The sequence below is a fragment of the Schistocerca gregaria genome, chromosome 3 (assembly GCF_023897955.1).
Source record: "Schistocerca gregaria isolate iqSchGreg1 chromosome 3, iqSchGreg1.2, whole genome shotgun sequence".
Taxonomy (NCBI): Eukaryota; Metazoa; Arthropoda; class Insecta; order Orthoptera; family Acrididae; genus Schistocerca; species Schistocerca gregaria.
This window is the reverse complement of record NC_064922.1, coordinates 576,161,819-576,184,917: the sequence shown is the minus strand read 5'-3', so window position 1 is coordinate 576,184,917 and position 23,099 is coordinate 576,161,819.

Genomic DNA, 23,099 nt, shown 5'->3' with positions numbered 1-23,099 from the left:
TGGATTTGCTTATCATGTCAGGGTTTTCATGCAAGGTGTTGGATTTGACTGACACCTTACAACATCAAAGGATTTGCAATAGGTGGCAACGAAATGGATAGTGTCTTGAAAAGAGATTACAAAATAAACAACAGTAAAGAAAAAGTAAAAAACTTAGTCGAATGTAGTTGTATGGAATCAGACGATGACGAGGTAAGTAGATTAGGAAATCAGACACCATAAGTAGTAAATGAGACTTGCTGTATGGGCAACAAGAAAAAAAAGTTATGGTGAGAGTCGAGAGACATAAAGTGTAGACCGACAGTAGCATGAAAAATGTTTCTGGGAAACAAATTCGTCAACTCTGTATGTTAGGAAACTTTACTGGAAGTATAGGTGTGGAGCATGAGATGTGTTATTCTTTTGACACATCGAAATTGAACACATAACCAGTTTGTAGTTGCCATACGCTTCTTTATTACAAGCACATGCTCTTAATGAAATTAACAGTAACAACGATTACAATACATGGCACCAGCCCTACAGAACTACCAGCAGGAGTAAAATTAAAACATTAATTCATTTAAGTCCTATAGACACAAATCTTTAAAAATTTGCTCAATTAATTCTTACCAATTAAAACGATGTTCATAAAACCACTATTAATCAAATTTAACTTACATAACTGAATCACACAAGCATTCTAAACATGCTTCATGATTTACATAGAAATTGGCTTTCATATAACTCATATCAAATTGTAAAACTGCTTCCAACAACTAAGATATCTTCCATGGACTGATCTCAAGTAATTCTAACAAATTAAAAGTATTATCAGATTAATACACTCAAATAGGCTTGTCTTTAGTATTAGTTAGAGGTACGAGGTTCAAAAGCATCTTATCTCGAGAATATAACAGTAGCATATTAAATACTCTTAAAATGAGGTGGTTTCAATTTTACGTTGAAAATTAGTGATGGACACGAGCAGACCATAATGTTCTAACAGATACAGGAGATTCACGGACCAGAAGGTGAAGTAGAACTATTATCTACTTTGAGCTACAATTAAGGTTCTGGAAGACCACAGCGCTCCATAGGAAAGATGGAATTTCAGGATACTAACAACGTAACCACAAACACCGATCCAGGTCGTTAGGTTTCCCTCTTACACTGTGATACCCCAATCGGAGTTTGCTGGCGTCGGCCACTGCACCTAACCACATCGTGACCGCTTCACATCTGCGCCATCCGAGAATAAGTTACGGACTGCCAGAACATTCTGTGTCATGCAGCAATATTGGTCAGAAATTAGCAGTAGATCCACTAGCAAATTACCGTCCCACGTATAGGCTGAAGTTAACGGTTCATAACAAATGGCGCAGTTTGCAATGGAGCCATGAGTAGGAAGCGTGGGATGAAATGAATTGCGTAGCTTTGTATCCATTGACGAATCGTGGCTTAAAACTGCCCTCGATAACCGTCGTCAGTGAGTGTGACGGGAACCTATGGATGGTTTACCTTCTGGTAATGTTTAGGAGATGCACAATTGTACACTCCTGTCATCCCTGACCGAACATATGTGGGACCACATCAAAAGTCAATTCTGTCCCAGTGCAAGTGTGTAGGACAAGGGTAGCCACCTGTTTTACTTACAACTCATTTTAGCATCTCTGTCAGCAGAAAGGTTTCTAGTTGCCAACCAGTTCTCAGTAACGGTGATTTACAAGATCGGTAAGGAACATTGCCGTTCTAAAAATGGTTCAAATGGCTCTGAGCACTATGGGACTTAAAATCTTATGTCATCAGTCCCCTAGAACTTAGAACTACTTAAACCTAACTAACCTAAGGACATCACACACATCCGTGCCCGAGGCAGGATTCGAACCTGCGACCGTAGCAGTCCCGCGGTTCCGGACTGCGCGCCTAGAACCGCGAGACCACCGTGGCCAGCCATCAAAATTTGCAAAGCAGAGTCACAAGAAGTGGAAGCACGTAACAATAACTATTTACCAAATACTTTATCAAAATTTTTTTAAACCTAATGAAAATGTTTTTAATCCCGTACCACTTACCACCCACCATTAACGTTGGAAACCCACTGGCAAGCATCAGGGACTACCACGTATCTAGCAAATCAACGGCAGTTTACAACAGTTGGCAACCACCTTGCCATATGATAGGATACAACAGATATGACACTGTTCCCAACTGAATCAGTACATGGATACAGGTCAGAGGGGTTGCAGTGCCAAACTGATAAGTCGCTTATACTGACAATTTATTTGTACATTTTACTCTGCTTTGTATTTATGGAAATAACATCACATACTCTCAGTCCATGAAGTCCCTCACCCCCCCCCCCCACCCCCCGCCTCAAGCCTTCTTTCTTGTGAGGCAGTGTAGATTCCTATCCAGATAAAAGTCGACATCCAGACGCGTATGTGGATCCAACATTAAATCAAGTTAAGCCACCTGTGTTATGCTTTAATATCCAATCAAGCCTAATTCCGCTCCTTCATTAAGATCGCTACTGTCGTCTAGGAAACGGTATAGGCCGAAGGTAAACAGAAAGTCGTCGCTTCTTTGTTAGCAGATATTCAGATAATTACCTAGTGCGACAAAAGGATAGAAAGCCTCTGTGTTTACAAAAACACCCGAGTAATGGAAACGTAACACTAGTGAGCGTACGTCGAGAAAGACTCGTAAAAAACTAGTAGTTTGCTGCGTGCCCTGTAACACATCCAACAGGAAAAGGAATAGTGATATGTTTCTGAAGTTTTGGATATATTTTTAGCTAGCTACTGAATAGTTAGTTTATGGATTCAGTAGTTTGTGTAGTTTATTACGTGCAAAGTAAATTTTTACTCTAGTTTCTTTACCAATAATATCTACTTGAGCACAATAAATATCGTGGAGTTTTCTGTACTAACAGTAACCGTCGATGCATGTAGCCACGATTTAGGGGGGACAAAAGTTTACTTTGTTTCATATTATATCGTATGATGGAAACATGGCATTATGACACACATAAAGTCAACGCAAGCTAAACAAAAGAAAGACACAATAAAATGAAAAATTTTAAAAAAAATTTAAATTAAAGAATAGTGATTAATACAGAAACGAAGATTTTAGTGGTCAATATATTGCTAAAGATCAGTTGTGGTGATAAGGAAACAGTAAGTCTTTCGAAACGAGTTTAATGCCAATAGTAGTAACTTATTCTTGTTCAGACAAATCGAAATTCCGACATCGAATTGATTTTCAGAATGTTATCTGATGAACTTTAGAGCAACTTAATACAGTTTAGATGTCCACCATGAAGTCCATGTTGGGATACAGATATAAAATACTTTAGAATTTTTATCTATGACTTTGTAAATATTGACTCTCCTTGTAATACAGTGGCTTCCTCTGTAATAATTAAGATTTGCAGCCGTCCAAATCTCTGACTTAAGAGCATATTGCTCGCCAATAACATAAATAATTAATGTCAGTCGCACTGTTCAACATCTGTGCGATGTATTCGATCTACATATTGCAGCCGGCCAGTGTGGCCAAGCGGTGCTAGGCTCTCCAGTCTGGAACCATGAAACCGCTACGGTTGCAGGTTCGAATCCTGCCTCAGGCATGGATGTGTGCGATGTGCTTAGGTTAGTTAGGTTTAAGTAGACCTACGTTCTTGGGGACTGATGACCTCAGATGTTAAGTCCTATAGTGCTCGGAGCCATCTGAAAAATTTTTGAACCTATTGCAGCATTCTATCTCTCTTTCAGTTTTACATAAGTCAATATTGTCTTTTACACTACATACTCAAACTTTCGTATTATTTAGTTAATTAATAACATTAGGAAATTTATAACTGAAAAAGTAATTTTAAGTTAAAATACATGGTACTGGTTATTGCTTTCATAAAACATTGCCGCTTATACTCTAATGCTTCAAATTAAATTATTTGCTACAAAATAATAAAGTGGTTAATGCTGTGATCTGGTGAGCCTTATTTCTGTGGTTAACGACGTCAAAATTAGGCAAGCAGAATATGAGAATTTTTCTGAAAGTGCTTTTCGATATGTGTGAAATGAGAGATGAAAAAGGATTCATTGACAAGCATATAATTTCTAACAATTACTACGTGTTATGAACGAAAGGAGACTTTTCAATGGCTCCAAATGATGAGAGACAGAACGTGGTTTATTTTGTGTGGAATCTTTATATTTCGATAACATCTAAACTCATGTTCACAACTGCATGAATAAATTCATCCAATGAATGAGACTAGTCCTACACACCTACTTCTCAATCAATAGAAACACAAAGGTAGAGGCTTCACTTTTAGCAGCTGATTTAGCTCTTGCAGCATCTTCAGAGGATGATGTGGAAAGTTCTGTGCCCAATAAGCAGGTTATAGCTTAGACACACAGTACTGACAACAACAAAAAACCGGCAACACGAAAAGTGTGGCCTTTTGCGTTAGATATCCAGTAGAAAGTAAGATTTACTGGAAAAATGAAATTATAGAAAGAGTAAACACATTCAGATATGTAGGCTTCAAACTATCTTCTCTGCATAAACAACCTTGCTCAGAAAGCCACCATCTATACAGATTCAGTTAAGTCATTAATAATGAAACGAAACCTTCAGTGATCATGAAGCACACACGAGAATACTCCTTCATGAGATTTAAGCAAGCTGTGCTCTGGCAGTGATGCTCTGAGAAATGTACAAAAGCCACGAAAAACTATGAGCCTAAGTCATTAAATTCTTGAGCAAACAAATGTTGAGTAAACTATTACCACATATGAGCTCAAAGAGGATCCCAAAATATATGCAGTACTATCACCACTCTGGTATAAGATGACTGGGTCGACCAAAGAAAAGATAGCAGAAGAAATTGTCCAGGAGACTGTAACAGGTCAAGAGAATTAATATTAAGAAGGAAGTTTTGGTGAAAGTAAGCAACTTTTCTCATCTTCAATGTGTTGTCCCAAACATTGATTCTGGTATTCTGTTCTGTTAATCCTCTGCACTTCCTTCATCATTAATAACTTATGATCTGAGTCTACCTCTGCTTCAGGAATGTGTTGCAATCCAATATCTGATTTCGGAATCTCTGTCTAACTATGACATAGGCCAACATGATTATTCCAAAGTTTCACGGTACTAATATTAGAGTGGTACACAGTCCTTTTGTGGCTTTTGATAATTGTATAACTATAAATCTTGTATTCCTTCCGCTGTATAATATTATTGGGCCAATTAATTTAGTTTTCCCTATCTGTATCATATCAACCAATGTCCCTTCTATTTAAATTCCTTTTGTATTGGTTCATTTGACTTTTTTTGCCGTCGGGGATATTTTTGTGGCCCTTCTCGACATCCACATTTTTATGCATTCTAATTTTTTCCATGCTTCCTAGCCCACTATCCACCATCACCAAATTAGCTTAAGATTCTCCAAAAAAAAATGCCTCGATGAAGCTTTACTTTTTTCTAGACCAAACTGTTGGTTTATTAGCGAAATACTGTTATTCCTGAAGGCTTGTTGATCACTGCAGCTCTTATTTTAACATGCATTATATTCATCTTGTCATCAGATAATGTGCCTGCAAGTTGCCAATTTTTTCGACTTTCTTTCATATTTCATTTCTTAACTTACTGTTTGTTCTTACTAGTCTGTTTGGTTTATCTGTTACTTTTATGTTAGTTTTCCATGTGTTTATTTCCAGATTGTGACAGGCCAAGGACACAGACAAAATTTTTAATTTTTAGCTCATGTTGGTAGCACGTTATATTAGTCTAACTAGAAATCTATCTTATTTCTGTTTCGTTTCTCTCGGCTTGTAGAGTGAGTTTACTTCCCAGTTTATATTTCCTGAATTATTTACCACATTCAGATATCTGACATTTCGTGCTCCAACTTGCAGGATGTAGCTATTCTGTTTTTTTCTCCGCATCACTTTCTCGTTGGCACGCACCTCGTAGAAATCCGAAGTGGGGGCGGTTCCGGAATCTTATACCAACACGGAGTTCCGGAATCTTATACCAACACGGAGTTCCTCATGAGATATAACACTTTCTGAATGTGAGGCCACATCTCGTCTGGATACACATTACAAGCACTTGGTGCCATATCTTTCATTTCTTTCTGCATCACCTTCCGTTCATCGTTGCTTTTTCTTCCGTTTCTTACGAGCAGTTAACACCGAAAGAAATGAGATAAATCTTCAAATAACTTACGTGTTGAACATTCAATTCGCCGGGAAAAGTTAAAGATATATATCACTTGACAACGCCCTTGGCAGAACGAGAATGACTCATACTGGATATCCTCGGCTGCCATTACTGACGATTTTTTCTTTTCGGATTTAAAGACGGTGTAATCTTTTTATCATGTGACGATATGACGTAAATTCAATAAGATTCGTTAAATAAGTTCATTATGTTCGATGTGCTTAATTATATTTGTTTGTACAACTATACGAAACTCTTTAGAGGATTAAGCACACGTGAAAATGAAAACTGCTTGCCGATGCCGATAATGTAAATATTTTTTCTTATCTAAAGGATGTTGCATAATGAATTAATATATAACTATTTGAAAACGTCATGTATTTCCAACAGGCAATGCATCAGTTTTTAGAAGTGCAATGGTGTTATAATACTCAGATACGAGACTCTAGGGAGACTTTCACAGGGAACGCCTAACCTGGGCCATAAAGTAGCGCACATTTGCCATATGGAACAGGCAAAGTAGGTGTGCACGGTCGCTCAAACGGTATTCGACGAAACTTGGTCTAATATGATGGTAGGACGACATAATATGACGTCTATGGCCAAAACTGAGTTTCTACTGGGGCAACAACTACTTTAAAACAATCTTTGCTCTTACATAAATGAGGTTTAGACAAAATTCTCTTCGACTTTGCCCACATACTTCCTTCCACACTAAACTTTCATCCTCACTATTACTTCCGGTGCTAAAGTAATTAATTATTCAAAAATGTCTTTCCACTTACCACACTAACCGGTTATTTATCGTGGTAAAACATTAATGCCTTATTTAGATATATTTCCTCTCCACGCCTTCTAACGGCGTGTACAACCTTCCTTTTTAACTTATGATTCAATGTAAGCTCAAGTATTTCAAAATATCTACATCTACATCTACATCCATACTCCGCAAGCCACCTGACGGTGTGTGGCGGAGGGTACCCCGAGTACCTCTATCGGTTCTCCCTTCTATTCCAGTCTCGTATTGTACGTGGAAAGAAGGATTGTCGGTATGCTTCTATGTGGGCTCTAATCTCTCTGATTTTATCGTCATGGTCTCTTCGTGAGATATACGTAGGAGGGAGCAATGTCGTTCATTTCTCTTATATCTGCTTCTACAGCACAAGTTAGAAATTCACACGTAAGTGCCTGACAGAGGGTTTTTCGGAACGCCTTCAGAGTATTTTCTACCTATCCATTGTCTAACACAGTGTGGGAAAACGGAACATTTCACTCTCTCTGTAGGAGCTCTGCTTTCTGTTATTTTATTACGATGATCATTCCCTTCCTACGTAGGTCGGCGGCAATAAAACATTGTCACATTCACAGGAGGCAGCTGGTGGTCGATATTTTATGAAAAGATCTTGCTCATCGAAAAACACCTATGTTATAATGACTCTCACCCCATAATACTTCACTTATCCGTGACACTTTCTCCCCTGTTTCTTGATAATATAAAACGAACAGCGCAATTTGGAATTTATCGGTGTCCTCCGCCTTTCTTTCTGGTAAGGATCCCACTCTGCATAGCAATTACATACGACCAAACGAATAGACATGTATTCCTGTATTCAGCCAGTAAAATCCTGTCTTTGATACTCCCTTTCCCACATGCGATTTTTACTATTTCAGTTGTTCATAATTGTAGTTCCTAGGTACTTAGCTGATCCGAAAGCCTTTAAATTTGGCGTGATTTAGCACTTAACCGATATTAAATGAATTTCTTTAGGTTCTCACGTAGATTAGCTCTCGCTTTCTCTTATTCAGAGACCATTTCCCCTTTTATCACTACAGATATACCCGCGTCCAGATCATTTTTCAATTGTTTTTGACCTTCTGATGCGGTTACTAGACTTAATCACATATTCATCCTCAAACAGTCTAAGAGGGCTTCTCAGATTCTCTTATAAATTGTTTCTATAGATTAATAACAGTAGTGGACCTATAACACTTCCCTGAAGAAAACTAGATAGTCCTTCTGCTTTACTCGATGACTTTTGTCGATTACTTCGCTTTGTGACCTTTCTGATAGGATACCATGAATCGAGTCGCCCAACTGAAGTGATTTTCGATAGATACGCCACTGGGTTAGAAATCTCGTCAGGAACGGTGTCACAACGCGAGTGGAAATCTGGAAACATGGAATAAATTTGACATCCTCTGTCGATAGCACTCATTACTTAGTGCGAATAAAGAGCTAGTTGTGTTTCACAAGAACTATATTTTCCGAATCCGCTCTGACTACGCGTCAGTAGATTGTTCTATTTGAGGTAATTCATAACGATGAGACACAGCATATGTTCCCAACTCCTGGTGCAGAATCACATGAGTGAAACTGGGCTGTAATTCAGCGGATTTCTCCTACTTCCTTTCTAGAATTTTGGTACGACTTGTGCAACTTACTCGTCATCGTCGAGCTAATGGTTTTATAGGATTGCTAAGTATACGCTTTTGCGTCAGCATATCTGAAAGGTACATATCTGCTATACTATCTGGACTGGAAGACTTACCTTTATTAAATACTTTAAGATGCTTCACTATACTTTTGATACCTACATCTAAGACACTCTTGGTGGCACTTGTTCTTCATTCGAGTTCAGGAACATATACTTCAACTTCATTAGTGAAGGAATTCGGGTACCTGTGTTTAATAAATTCGCTTTAGTGGTACCGTCACCGGTAGTACTGCCATTTGCATCGCAAAGTGAAAGTATTGATTATTCCTTGCTGTTGGTGTACGCCACATATGACAGAAATCTCACCGATAAGCCAAAATATTATGACCACTACCCACTGCCGCGTTGGATGCCGCCTGGTCGCTATGCGGGCACGTTACACGGTAGCAAAAGTATTAATAACAGAGCAGAGACGGACGGGACATCACCCTAGTGAAGACATGGGCTGTAATGTAGAAATCAATTGAGATATGCGACTTTGTCAAAGGACAGATTATTACTAGGCAGAGCCTGTGAACGAGTATCTTAAAAACGGTGAATCTGGCCGAATGTTCTTGTGCCACTGTCGTGATCACCTACGAGAAGAGTTATGACAGTGAAACTACGATTAGGCGCTAAAGGGTTGAACATCCGTGACTCTTCACAGGACGGTGGTCTCGGAGACTTGTCTACTCTGTAAAGTAGGATAGATGGTGATCTGTGGCATGTCTGCCGAAAGAGCACGATGCTGGTGAATGCAAATTGTTTTTGAGCATACCGTCAGTCGTACATTGTTGGACACGGAGGTCCACAGCATTACACCTATACGTATTCACATGTTCACCGAATGATAACGTCAATTACGATTTCAGTGGGAACGGGACCATCGAGAGTCGACAGTCGATCGGTGGAAACATGTCGACTCTTCGGATTAATCACACTTTTGCTACACGAAGTCTCTGGTTGTCTCCACAAGCGCCGTCATGGGAGTGAACGGCGGCTCGAAACGTGCAGCACACCACGGACGCAGGCTAGTGAGAGCAGTATTATTGTGCGGGAGATATTCTCCTGCGCTTGCTTGGGGTCTATGGTAGTAATCGAAGACACGCTGACATTTGCGAACCACCAATATCCTTTCATGCTTTTTATGTCCTCCACAACATAGATGTCGTCTTTAAGTCGTATAATTGCCCATGTCTCCGAGCCAGAACCGTGCTACAGTGGTTTGAGGAGCATTATAGTGAACTGAAGTTGACGTCTCGGCGACCATATTTGCCCGATGTAAATTCGATGGAACTCATCTAGGTTCCTATAGGGCGCCATCACCGCGTACGCAGCAGCTCGTTTTTTGCGCGAATGTAGCTCCACATATCTCTACAAACCTACCAACAAACTGTTGGATCTCCGGTGGTCAGAATCAGTGATATATTTCGTTGGAAAGAGAAAAATAAGCCCATAAGCAGGTGGTCATGATGTTTAGACTCATCAGTTTATGTCATATTTAGAGACAAGATTTCCCTGTTACTCATTCAGTTTTATTAATGTCCTTTATTAGAGCGTTTAACTGATTTCCGTTACCTCAGTAACAAAGAAAAAACGAAATGGCCAGCATGTTTCAACACGGTGCATAAAATAGGCTTTGCCCTGTGAAGCTAAAACAATGCGTAACACGCAATGAGCGAGTTTGCTAATGAGCTCCGAACGGATATGAGTTCGCTAACTGATACACTCGTAATGTCATGTAAGCTACGCTGTGTTCGTTCACGCTGTCTCTCGTAACCTGTGATGCTGCGCGTTCCGGCTCCAGTTATTCAGTGCCTACGGTCTTTAAATAGCCTCCAGACACCCACCTGGCAACACCGGCGGCGGGGCAGGTGTTACTCTGATCTGGCCAGTCAGGTGAGTGCTGTCGATCGACAACAGGGCGATAAAGCGGTGCGACCATGATGGATGGCCTCATAATCCACGCCGCACTAGCTTCTCTGTGTGCAATCTACGGCGGATCAGCTCTGAAAATGAGATGCACAGCTGCGTGATGAGAGCTGTTTGTACGCCGTCCCTCCACCAGCACGGACAAATAGCTGACGGCAAATCCATTCCACGAGCAGCGTGCTTAAACGCCACTAAGCTCTATACAGCACCAGCTCTATCATGAGTCTCATAGAAGAACGAAGCACACGTTAGACGAATAGCTGCACTGAAATTTACGTCATTAAGATGATCATTACTTAACAATGAAGAATCAATGGAAACGATCACAATTGGGTTTCAGAACAGATATTCAGACTTTCACTGGTGTGTTATGAATACAGTTAAGTGACAGACAAGCGTCCTTTTTCATTTTCCATGCGCTTTGCGCCGTTTTAACGTAAACATCGTGTGACTAGGTTGTCCTATCGAGTAGATCGTTCGCCGGGTGCAAGTCTTTTGATTTTATAATTTCAAATGTTATAACTAAAAATAAGTAGAAACATTTTTAACATGGATCTTTTTTGAGAAGCTAGCACGCAATTCTTCTAGGGCATTCAGAAGTGCTAACCATGTCAGTGTCATTGGGCATCCATAACAACTTGTTCCTTTCCTTTTGGGCACACCGTGATTTGATGTTACTGAAACGTTTAATTTTTGAGGAACTAAGTAGTGATGCACCTACTGGCGCTTGAGTTGTAATTGCTATTGGTTTTCATATGTATTTATCCCGCACATTACCAAAGTCAATCCAATCCGTCACAAAGATCACTTATAGGGTAAAGTACAAGTAATGATGAGGGAGAGAATCGCTTTTGCCCTGTCACAGTAATTTGGTGAATGTGTTAATGTCTAAAACGTTTTCACTAAAAGGTCGGTTCATTGAGGTACCACCAAAAGTTCATGAACCGATGGGGAAACAGAAAAATACAATCTCAGGGCCATCACATGAACTCCCTCAGATCTTACCGTCGCCACTCCACACTTAAATTCAAGTATTCAGGCACGCATCATGTTACGGATGATTCCTTCAGGCCAGTTGCTCTTGGAAGCAGTACCGCTGCGAATTTTGAGTCCACTTATAACCTAATTGTTCGGCTAGCCTACTGACATCTAGGAAAGCGTTCTATTTGTTATGTCGAACCTCTTTTTTATTTAATATCGTTTACAGTATTTATCGATGCTGTGCACTCTCGTGGTGCAGGTATTGTGATTCCTTCTCCATTATGGTCTACCACAATGTTAAGGAAACATGTTCTCCAGTACGGGTAAGTTCAGTGTAGCGCGTGCTCAGTCCTCGAACGCAAGTACTGCAACTATCGAGACCCCCGCACCCTCCCCCCCTAAAAAAAATGAAATAAATCAAAACCAATGTATTGATAAAATTTATTTTTTGTCTTTATTTTGGAGTAATAAAGAAATGTGCCCAATCCCCAAATGTGTTGTCTGTGGCAAAAAACTCTGTAATGCTACTACGACCGCTACCAAATAGGTACGACATTTGTCAGCAAAACATTCCTCCCTGATACGTAAAGATGCGAATAATTTTCATCGATTGTTGGAACAAAATTAAAATAACACGTAAAGCTCACATGTACCCCAGCAAGTGTTTCGTAAAAACTACAGAAATATAGCCGAACATACCATTAACGCCAAGAAACCACATAAAATAACTAAAGTGTTGTTAATGTCCGCGTGTGAAGAAGTGGTAGAAGTAGGTCTTGCTTCAGAAGCTGCTACTGCATTTTAAAAAATTTCTCCTCTGGTGACACAACCAGCCGCTGCGTTCGTGTCATGGGAAGTGACATCGAAGACATTTTCAAGCATAAAATAAACAGCATTAGCAAGTTCTCCCTTTAGATCGACGAATCCACCAAAAACGGGCTTTATGCAAAACTTATATTCTAAATAGGATATGTTGATAAGGATTTAATTCCAAGTAACTTTTTTCGAAGAGAACTACCCAAACTAACAACCGATAAACAAATATTTCGTGCTGCTAATGAATATCTGGTCCATAATGAGTTAATTTAAGAGAATCGCGTTAATCTTTGTACAGACGGAGGCGCTCCTACGACAGACCGAGTGAAAGGATTCTTGGATAAAGTACACGAAGTAAATATTACCTTACAAACCAAAAGATGCTTCATTCGCCACGAAGCCGTTGTTGCTAAGACTTTGCCATCTCCTCTGAATACTGTGGTTGACGATGTAGCAGAATACGTAAAGTTCGTGAAATTAAGACCACTAAAATGCAGCCGTTTCAAGTGTTGTCACAACAAACGCAATTACAGCTCACTACACATGTGCTACAAACAGATGTACGATACTTATCTCGAGATAAAGAGTTAACCAGATTGTTTCAGTTTATAGATGAGGTAGTTGCCTTGTTTTTACTATTTAGGGGCGTTAGTACTCAAAATTATTTGCAGATGAAGAATGAATATCTAAGCTGGCATATGTTTCCTACATTTTAGTGCGATTAAATGAACTAAATAGAAAAATGCAAGGTAGAACTGCAAATATTCTGAGAAGTATGGGTAATATTCAAGAATTTATTAGTAGGTTAAATTTGTGGCTATAGATAATCAAACACGGATTGTATGAGGTGTTCCCAAATGTATGAACTCTTACTGATGATCCTAAGGTGCTGATGAACTTAATTAAAGAATATATTTCTAAAAATATTTAGGAGAGTATGCCAAAGCTTTTGACTGGGTTCGTTATCCATCTGTGAATTCGAAACATTTTCAACATAGTTTAGTTAGAGAAACTGGCACATAGAAAAGCAGGCAGTACATAGGAATCAACATTTTTCGAACTAACTTTGGATTAATTTTAGTTATCAGTAAGCAGTAAATATCCAGTTATCTCCAAGAAGGCACTTAATGTGTTACTACCAGTTTCAGTTTTATATCTGTGTGAAATGGGCTGCTCGATGTTGACTTACATCAGAATATCAAAGAGACAGAGACTGATATCCATCAACGAAGAACTGAAGATTACCTCAACGATTCCGCTACGAATCAGCCGTCTGTGTGCAGCTAAGCATGCACATTGATCTCACTGAAGGTTTGAGTAGAGTTATTTGCTTTAAAATTTTCTTTACCTGTTGTCTACAGTGAATTGAAGTTATTAAGTTGTTAATAAATGCATGAGCCTATTCCATTTTTATAATAATAGTGAAAGCTTCCCGTCTCCTCTATATCTCTTTTGTTACGCAACCTTCCCTTCGACAGTAACCCATGATATCTTCCCTTAGGATTTCTATCCCTTGCTTAATAATAACAAATGAGATCTTTCCTTTGAAATTAATTCTGTTTCTGAATATTAATAAGGGCAACCTTCGCAAACAAATTTAAATGATGCTTATTAAAAGTGATTTGCTGATTATTTCGGCGAAACATAGATTGTGTCGTCGTCGTGGCCCTCAGTTGTAACCTGCAATAACCCGAAACTGTCCCTTACCTTTTTTGCTGTTACTGGATCGCCGTCTGACTGCTACAGCGAACTGCGACATGAATGTACTTACTCTGTTTTACTATACTCTATTACCTGCTGGTGGGCTGTCATAATAAGTGGCTGTCATAATAAGTGGCTGTATTTATTACCAAAGCTGACGTTGTTCTTTAGTAGCAAAGCTGATGTTATGCTTTAATTAATTGGACTGAAGTTGCGTAATTCATAGATAAACAATTTCTTGACAACAATCAAATTTTGCAAAGTTTTTGGTTGATGTTTTTTGGGATGGGTTATAATCTGTAAAACAATATTGCTGGAAAAAATTAATTATATTCTGAAAACGTTTCTTCAGATATTTACTGTTGGTAATGAAATGATTCTACAAACGTCCAAATGGGACTTACTTTTTACAATAATCTTAGAACTAGCATTGCGCAAACATACCTTCAATAGCCTTGAGTATCTCAAAAAAAAAAAAAATCTATCAATAATACACTCCTGGAAATGGAAAAAAGAACACATTGACACCGGTGTGTCAGACCCACCATACTTGCTCCGGACATTGCGAGAGGGCTGTACAAGCAATGATCACACGCACGCCACAGTGGACACACCAGGAACCGCGGTGTTGGCCGTCGAATGGCGCTAGCTGCACAGCATTTGTGCAGCGCCGCCGTCAGTGTCAGTCAGTTTGCCGTGGCATACGGAGCTCCATCGCAGTCTTTAACACTGGTAGCATGCCGCGACAGTGTGGACGTGAACCGTATGTGCAGTTGACGGACTTTGAGCGAGGGCGTATAGTGGGCATGTTGGAGGCCGGGTGGACGTACCGACGAATTGCTCAACACGTGGGGCGTGAGGTCTCCACAGTACATCGATGTTGTCGCCAGAGGTCGGCGGAAGGTGCACGTGCCCGTCGACCTAGGACCGGACCGCAGCGACGCACGGATGCACGCCAAGACCGTAGGATCCTACGCAGTGCCGTAGGGGACCACACCGCCACTTCCCAGCAAATTAGGGACACTGTTGCTCCTGGGGTATCGGCGAGGACCATTCGCAAGCGTCATCCAGTCCCAAAAATGCTCAATGGGGGACAGATCCGGAGATTTTGGTGGCCAGGGTAGTTGACTTACACCTTCTAGAGCACGTTGGGTGGCACGGGATACATGCGGACGTGCATTGTCATGTTGGAACAGCAAATTCCCTTGCCGGTCTAGGAATGGTAGAACGATGGGTTCGATGACGGTTTGGATGTACCGTGCGCTATTCAGTGTCCCCTCGACGATCACCAGAGGTGTACGGCCAGTGTAGGAGATCGCTCCCCACGTCTCCATTCGTCCCACCATTCACGCCTGTCGGGACACCACTGGAGGCGGGCTCCACCATGTTGGGGCGTGAGCGAAAGACGGCCTAACGATGTGCGGGACCATAGCCCAGCTTCATGGAGACGGTTGCGAATGGTCCTCGCCGATACCCCAGGAGCAACAGTGTCCGCAACTTGCTGGGAAGTGGCGGTGCGGTCCCCTACGGCACTGCGTAGTATCCTACGGTCTTGGCGTGCATCCGTGCGTCGCTGCGGTCCGGTCCTAGGTCGACGGGCACGTGCACCTTCCGCCGACCACTGGCGACAACATCGATATACTGTGGAGATCTCACGCCCCACGTGTTGAGCAATTCGGCGGTACGTCCACCCGGCCTCCCGCATGCCCACTATACGCCCCCGTTCAAAGTCCGTCGACTGCACATACGGTTCATTTCCACGCTGTCGCGGCATGCTACCAGTGTTAAAGACTGCGATGGAGCTCCGTATGCCACGGCAAACTGGCTGACACGGACGGCGGCGGTGCACAAATGCTGCGCAGCTAGCGCCATTCGACGGTCAACACCGCGGTTCCTGGTGTGTCCGCTGTGCCGTGCCTGTGATCATTGCTTGTACAGCCCTCTCGCAGTGTCCGGAGCAAGTAGGGTGGGTCTGACACATCGGTGTCAATGTGTTCTTTTTTCCATTTCCAGGAGTGTATACCTTATGTAAGCTACTATAACAAATACCAATTCAGTTAAGGGTCAAAACCTATAGGATGAAGCCATGGCGACAGCAATAGGTCATGTAGTTGACTTTAATCCAAGTACATCAGAGACTCAGAGATGTTTTGTGAATATGTAATTGGTGATTACATCGCCCCGAGTTTCTGTAATGACGGTTCTTCATTTTAGTTCCATGCACTACCCTTTTCCCAAACATTCGAAACCAAATGGTAAAACATTTAGATGTGTGTAAAACACCAGTACAAACAAGAATACAGAAGAGAGAAGCAATACGTACTCGTAAGCAGTCTAATAAGCACATTATGTAAATGAATAACAACAAATGGAGAATGAGAGACTGTAGATATCCGAAAGTGGGCCAGCGATTATTAAGGTAGTGGAAATTAGAAATATGTGGAACCAATGCCTGGTCACGTATGTTCAAATGGAAGTTATTGGCCCTGTAATCTGGTAAAGTGCCACTCATTGGTAACCAAAAAGTATAGTAAAGGGAGGTATTCCTTCAGGATAAATGCGCGAAGTGTTGACTCCAACAACACAGATACAGAAAGAGGTACGAGAAATAACTAACGTCCAAATTTAGAGTCAAGAGAAGGGGAACATAACAAAAAAAAAGTACATAAGAAGCCACCCATCTTCATTTGAGAGTGATCATCTTTGCAGAAAGAAACGTGAAAAGGACACTTAGCAAGTACTGAAAGCTACATCTTAGCACGTAGTGAGTTAGGCAGCAGGAACAAGAAACTTAACAAGCAATGAAATAGTTACTGACATTAATCATTCTGGGAGCGCTGAACTATGTATTCAAATGTGTAATGTGTTTCTGAACAAACAATGCTGGAGGAGGAAAGGATGGTGCTATCTAACTGAGATAGAATGCATTCATTACAAAAGAATGCACATGAAAAACAGTGGTGCTGCAGCGAGTGCTAAAAGACAGTAATATCGTAAGTTAGTAAATATAGGCAAGGGAAAACACGTTTGAATTTCAGTAGGTCGCAGCAAGGTGGGCTAAAGACTTGTAACGAGCGGCTCGCCCAGTCTTCAAATGATCACAGCGCAGATGACAGTCCCAGGTCCTTCGGTCGAGTGGGCGGCCAAAAACTGAATGTGCTCAGTGGCAGGGTGTCAGAGAGTAAAGATGGGAATGGAATCCGATGATGTTCAAACAATACCGTATCAGAAAGCTGTATTCCCTATTAATAATAATGAAATATGCATTAATAATTAATATATTTAACCTAAGGTTCTCACTTCACAGGCCGAGATTAACGTTCCAACCTTGTACAGAGACAGGTCTGATATGGCTATCTCTCTTAGTCACTCTTTAATCCGACAGCTTCATGATCCGGCTAAAAACGAGTATTCCCGTCCTGACTGTCTCGCATCTGATTTTGTTTTTGAGTCATTAATTTCTTCACTGGTTTTATGCGACCGGCCACGGGTTCCACTCCTGTGCCAACCTCTTCATTTCAGAGTAGCGCTAGCAGGTTACGTCCTCATTCATTTGTTGGCTGTATTCCGAACTGTGTCTTCATGCACAGTTTTTGCCTTGTACAGCTCCCTCTAGTAACCTATATCATCATGAAAGCCACTCCCTGATATCGTAACAGAGGTCCTGCCATCCTATCATTTCTCCTTGTCAATGTATTCCACATTTCTTTCCTATACTATTCTAAAGAGAAACTACTCATTCCTTAACTTATCAGCACACATACTTTGCATCATTCGCCTGTAACCACACATCTAGAAATATCTCGATTCCTTTCTGTTCCGGCTTGCCCAAAGTCCGTGTTCCACTTCCACACAGTGCTGTAGTGTATACGAACAGGGAAGGGAGAAGGTTGTTACGTGATGACAGTGTGCGGGAGGCCGAGCGGTGAGGACTTGACAGTGGCTATCCACGGCTGCCGCTAAATGACACAACAGGAAATTAAGTACAATAAAGAAAATATATTTCAGTATATGGCATACAAGGGGCGCTCCAGGGTCGGAAGTTACCAGGTTTAGGCCAGTCTAGGAGGTAAAACAATTAATTGATATGGGCAACGGCAGGGAAGCGGTTCATCTTAACTTAAGTTGGAGGTCAGTCGTGAAAGGCAGAGCCTGAGGCTCAGCCTTCTGAAAATACGTCTGCTGTGCTCGAGGTCTGGATCACAAGAGAAGGAGGCAACTGTGTTCCGCACCGCAACACACTGCAGCTCCCACACACGTGACCTGTATCCCACTCACAACTATTGGCTAAAACCAATCGCGTGACTTCGCTAACAGTTTCAGTAGAGGTATCAGGGCGTCTCTTGTCAGCAGATTTAACTGTTCAAAACTGCCTCGGTTTTGAAAGACAAGCAATTTGTGTCATCCAGGCACAGCAGAAATTGCTCTAGGAGTACACTTGTAAAGATGTGACTGGGCCTTTGAAATAATTTTTTTTTTAAACAATTCCCCTAAAATATTCCTAGACTTGCTGCGAACATGTACATTCCTTCCCCGTTCCAGAGAAGTGGTGACAAACATTGTTTATAAAATGGAGTCAGTCATTCCCCAGAAGAACGATTTGCCCTAGTATGGGCCTTAATATTATCGGAGGAATCTGTTGCATTTAGTGTATGTAAGTGGGAGGGGGCTTACATGCAGTCCACTTTATCAAATTTCATAAGTTAAGGAAGTAATAAAATATTAATAGTTAAATTTGGTAAAGAAATACAATGTATTCTGTAATAACTGAATCATTAGTATAACAAAATACAATGGAAAATCCACGATTATAACAAAATATTTAATTCTAGAGTAATCGAAGTATTTGAGTGCGAAATATAGTAAATCGACTTAGTGCAGAGCGAAAACACCTGGCTTGGTTCGAGCTGGATTAAGTACATTTGAAAAAGAGTAATAACCTTAGTAAAATCTTGCTATGTTATCTGAATATTTTTGAGGTTACTAGTTGCACAAAGTTAATCAGCCTATGAAACATTAACATATATCAGTAAAATGAGGATTCACGTACAATGTTAAAGAGACGGGGTACCATAAAACACATATAATAAAAAACCTGACCTGCATTAACCCATGTTAAAATATTGCTTACAAAGCCTTTTCTTATACTGACAAAACGCTGGATTTAAGAATGAAATCACAGGCATAGCTATGGCTACACATTTCAATTACCTCATGGGGTAGTATTCCTTATGCACATCACTTAATTTGTCATGTAGATTAATTAGTTAAATGTGTGGCAAATGAAAATTAAAAAGTTACAAAGGCGACCAAATTGTGATATGAATGGATGAGAACTTCTCAGTTGTCACACAGTTTCAATATTTTTCCTAATAGTGTCACTCAGCCACAATGTTTTACAATCCTGTTACAGTAATTATTAACAAACTGTTCTCTATAGTAAAATGACAACTAGAAAAACTGAAGAACAAGACCAGAACAGACCTTGTTTGATTATCAGTTGGAAATGAGAATTGGTTACAACCTTATTTTTTCCTCTAAAACGACAAAAATATGTCTCCCGTCAACTGTTCTTCTATTTTACAGTTTTCAGACTGCCATATGACATAAAATAAGCTTGTGAAACACAATTATAGGCAAGGAGAAACACATAGGCAAAACTCTAGAAAAGATATTTAAAATGTGTGCCCTCGGTGACAAAACAGCTAAAATTATCTTCGTCCTATTCATAAAGTGTCACAGAAAAAAATAAATAATGCAGAGAGTTTATAATCAGTCCAGTCAATACGAAAAGTTTCATATCTAGAATGTGGTTCTTGTCGACGAAGGAGCACACACTTTGTAAACAAACTTCTTACTGACGGAAGAATCGCACATGGCTCGTTCGGTATGTGTGTGTGGGGGGGAGGGGGGGGGGGGAGTGGCGAGGTTTGCTTGTGTGACGTTGAAAAAATTTAATCGCGCAAAGTATGCGTAAAATCACAGATAAACAATGGTGTCTAACAGACGGTCAAACACCGGTAATGATCCACACAGAGCGACGCCAAATTTGTACATGAAAAGATACTAACTGTTATACGGCAAAACCAAATGCATAGCTGCACAGTAAACAACGCTTAAGAAGACCCAGTTAGAATCGTTAGTACAGTACTTGCATTAATTCTTAAACAGATTGGACGACAGGGCGCATGTCTATGTTGATTTTCAGCAAACACAAAACTCATAAAATGCTGGCCATCCGTTTCAAGTATTTCCTATCTGCATAAAGACCACAACAGAGTCGCCTCAAGACGACGCAAATTCTCACACACAACATTCGGACTCTATGATTGCGTAGTATAGGACTTAATATACCGTGCACAAGACGAAGTTAATAATAAAGTTAATGTTAATTTTACTGGACACAAGTCAGGAAAGTTTTGTACAGAGCGACTGAAGGGAAACAGTCTATTCAGCAGACATTACAGTTAAAGTCGCGTAATAATTTTTAACTCTTAATAACAGCTTGAAAGAAAACAGGGAAATAAACGCTTCTAAACCGAGAATGGACTTAATTCATTGAGAGATTCATACCTCATAAATTGGTAAGAGATGGAACTGATCCCCCATGGTACACAAAACTGGTCCTAACACTGTTGCAGAGGCAACGGAAAAAGCATGCGAAGTTCAGAAGAACGCGAAATCCCGAAGATTGGCTAAAATTTACAGACGCGCAAAATTTGGCACAGACTTTAATGCGAGATGCCTTTAATAGATTCCACAACGAAACATTGTCTCGAAATTTGGTAGGAAATCCGAAGAAATTCTGGTCGTATGTAATCTACACAAGCGGCAAGACACAGTCAATAACTTCGCTGCGCAGTGCCGATGCTACTGTTACCGACGACTGTGCCGCTAAAGCGGAGTTATTTAACGCAGTTTTCCGAAATTCCTTCACCAGGGAAGACGAATGGAATATTCCAGAATTTGAAACACAAACAGCTGCTAGCATGAGTTTCTTAGTAGTAGATACCTTAGGGGTTGCGAAGCAACTGAAATCGCTTGATACGGGCAAGTCTTCATGTCCAGATTGTATCCCTATTAGGTTCCTTTCAGATTACGCTGATACAATAGCTCCCTACTTAGCAATCATATACAACCGCTCACTCACCGATAGATCTGTACCAACGGATTGGAAAATTGCGCAGTTCGCACCAGTTTTTAAGAAGGGTAGTAGGAGTAATCCATCTAACCATAGACCTATATCATTGACGTCGGTTTGCAGTAGGGATTTGGAGCATATACTGTATTCAAACATTATGAATAACCTTGAAGGTTGATATGTAATCAGCATGGTTCCAGAAAACATCATTCTTGTGAAACGCAGATAGTTCTTCATTCACACGAAGTGATGGCCACTATCGACAGGGGATCTCAAGTTGATTCCGTATTTCTAGATTTCCGGAAAGCTTTTGACACCGTTCCTCACAAGCGACTTCTAATCAAGCTGCAAGCCTATGGGGTATCGCCTCAGTTGTGCGACTGGGTTCGTGATTTCCTGTCAGGATGGTCGCTGTTCGTAGTAATAGACGGTAAATCATCGAGTAAAACTGAAATGATATCAGGTGTTCCCCAGGGAAGCGTCCTTGGACCTGTGCTGTTTCTGATCTATATAAATGACCTGGGTGACAATCTGAGCAGTTCTCTTAGGTTGTTCGCAGATGATGCTGTAATTTACAGTCTAGTAAGGTCATCCGAAAAGCAGTATCAGTTGCTAAGCGATTTAGAAAAGATTGCTGTATGGTGTGGCAGGTGGCAGATGACGCTAAATAACGGAAAGTGTGACGTGATCCACATGAGTTCCAAAAGAAATTCGTTGGAATTCGATAACTCGATAAATAGTACAATACTCAAGGCTGTCAATTCAACTAAGTACCTGGGTGTAAAAATTACTAACAGCTTAAGTTGGAAAGACCACATAGATAGTATTGTGGCGAAGGCGAGCCAAAGGTAGCGTTTCATTGGCAGGACACTTAGAAGATGCAACAAGTCTACTGAAGAGACAGCTTACACTACACTCGTTCGTCCTCTGTTAGAGTATTGCTGCACGATGTGGGAGCCTTGACGGAGGACATCGAAAGCGTGCAAAAAAGGGCAGCTCGTTTTGTATTATCACGTAATAGGGGAGAGAGTGTGTCAGAAATGATACGAGATGTTTTTCGTCTATTTACGAAGTTTCAGTCACCAACTTTCTCTTCGGAATAAGAAAATATTTGGTTGAGCCCAACCTACATAGGTAGGAATGATCATCAAAATAAAATAGGAGAAATCAGAGCTCGACCAGAAAGGTTTAGATATTCATTTTTCCCGCGCCATTTTAGGGAGTGGAATGATATAGAGGTGGTATGATTGTGGTTCGATGAGCCCTCTGCCAATCACTTAAATGTGAATTGAATAGTAGACATGTACATGTAGATGTAGATGTAGATCTGCAAAGGAGTGGAACACTAGCTTTAAAAGTTAGATGATACTTCGAAGTATCGCAATCCATTGAACAATAAAAGGCAAATAGAATAGACGCTTCTATGGGGAGCTCCACATTGTAGGTTTGACAACAAAACGAAACGTCCGACGACGTACGCTTGAAAAAAGTAGCATTGTAGAATAACTTAAGTAAGGTAAATTTGATGCATTCTTTCGAAGCGCAAAACAAAATCCTTCTAAATAAAAGAGATCTACAAGGAAAAACTCTACAACACCCAAATTCTGCAACAAAGCTGAATAACGCATGTAGCTTAATTCACCACTTCACAAAGACCTATACAGTAGTTGACAGAGCGTACTTTTAAACACCTCAAATTCTTCCAAATACCTAAACTTTCCACATAATACAAATACTGTAGGCGTGCACCTGGGTCATCCTTCTCATACAAAATATTAACTGTTACTTACAACCACTTAATATTTTTTCTCTCTATAATACTCTCCGTACATTGTCACTCA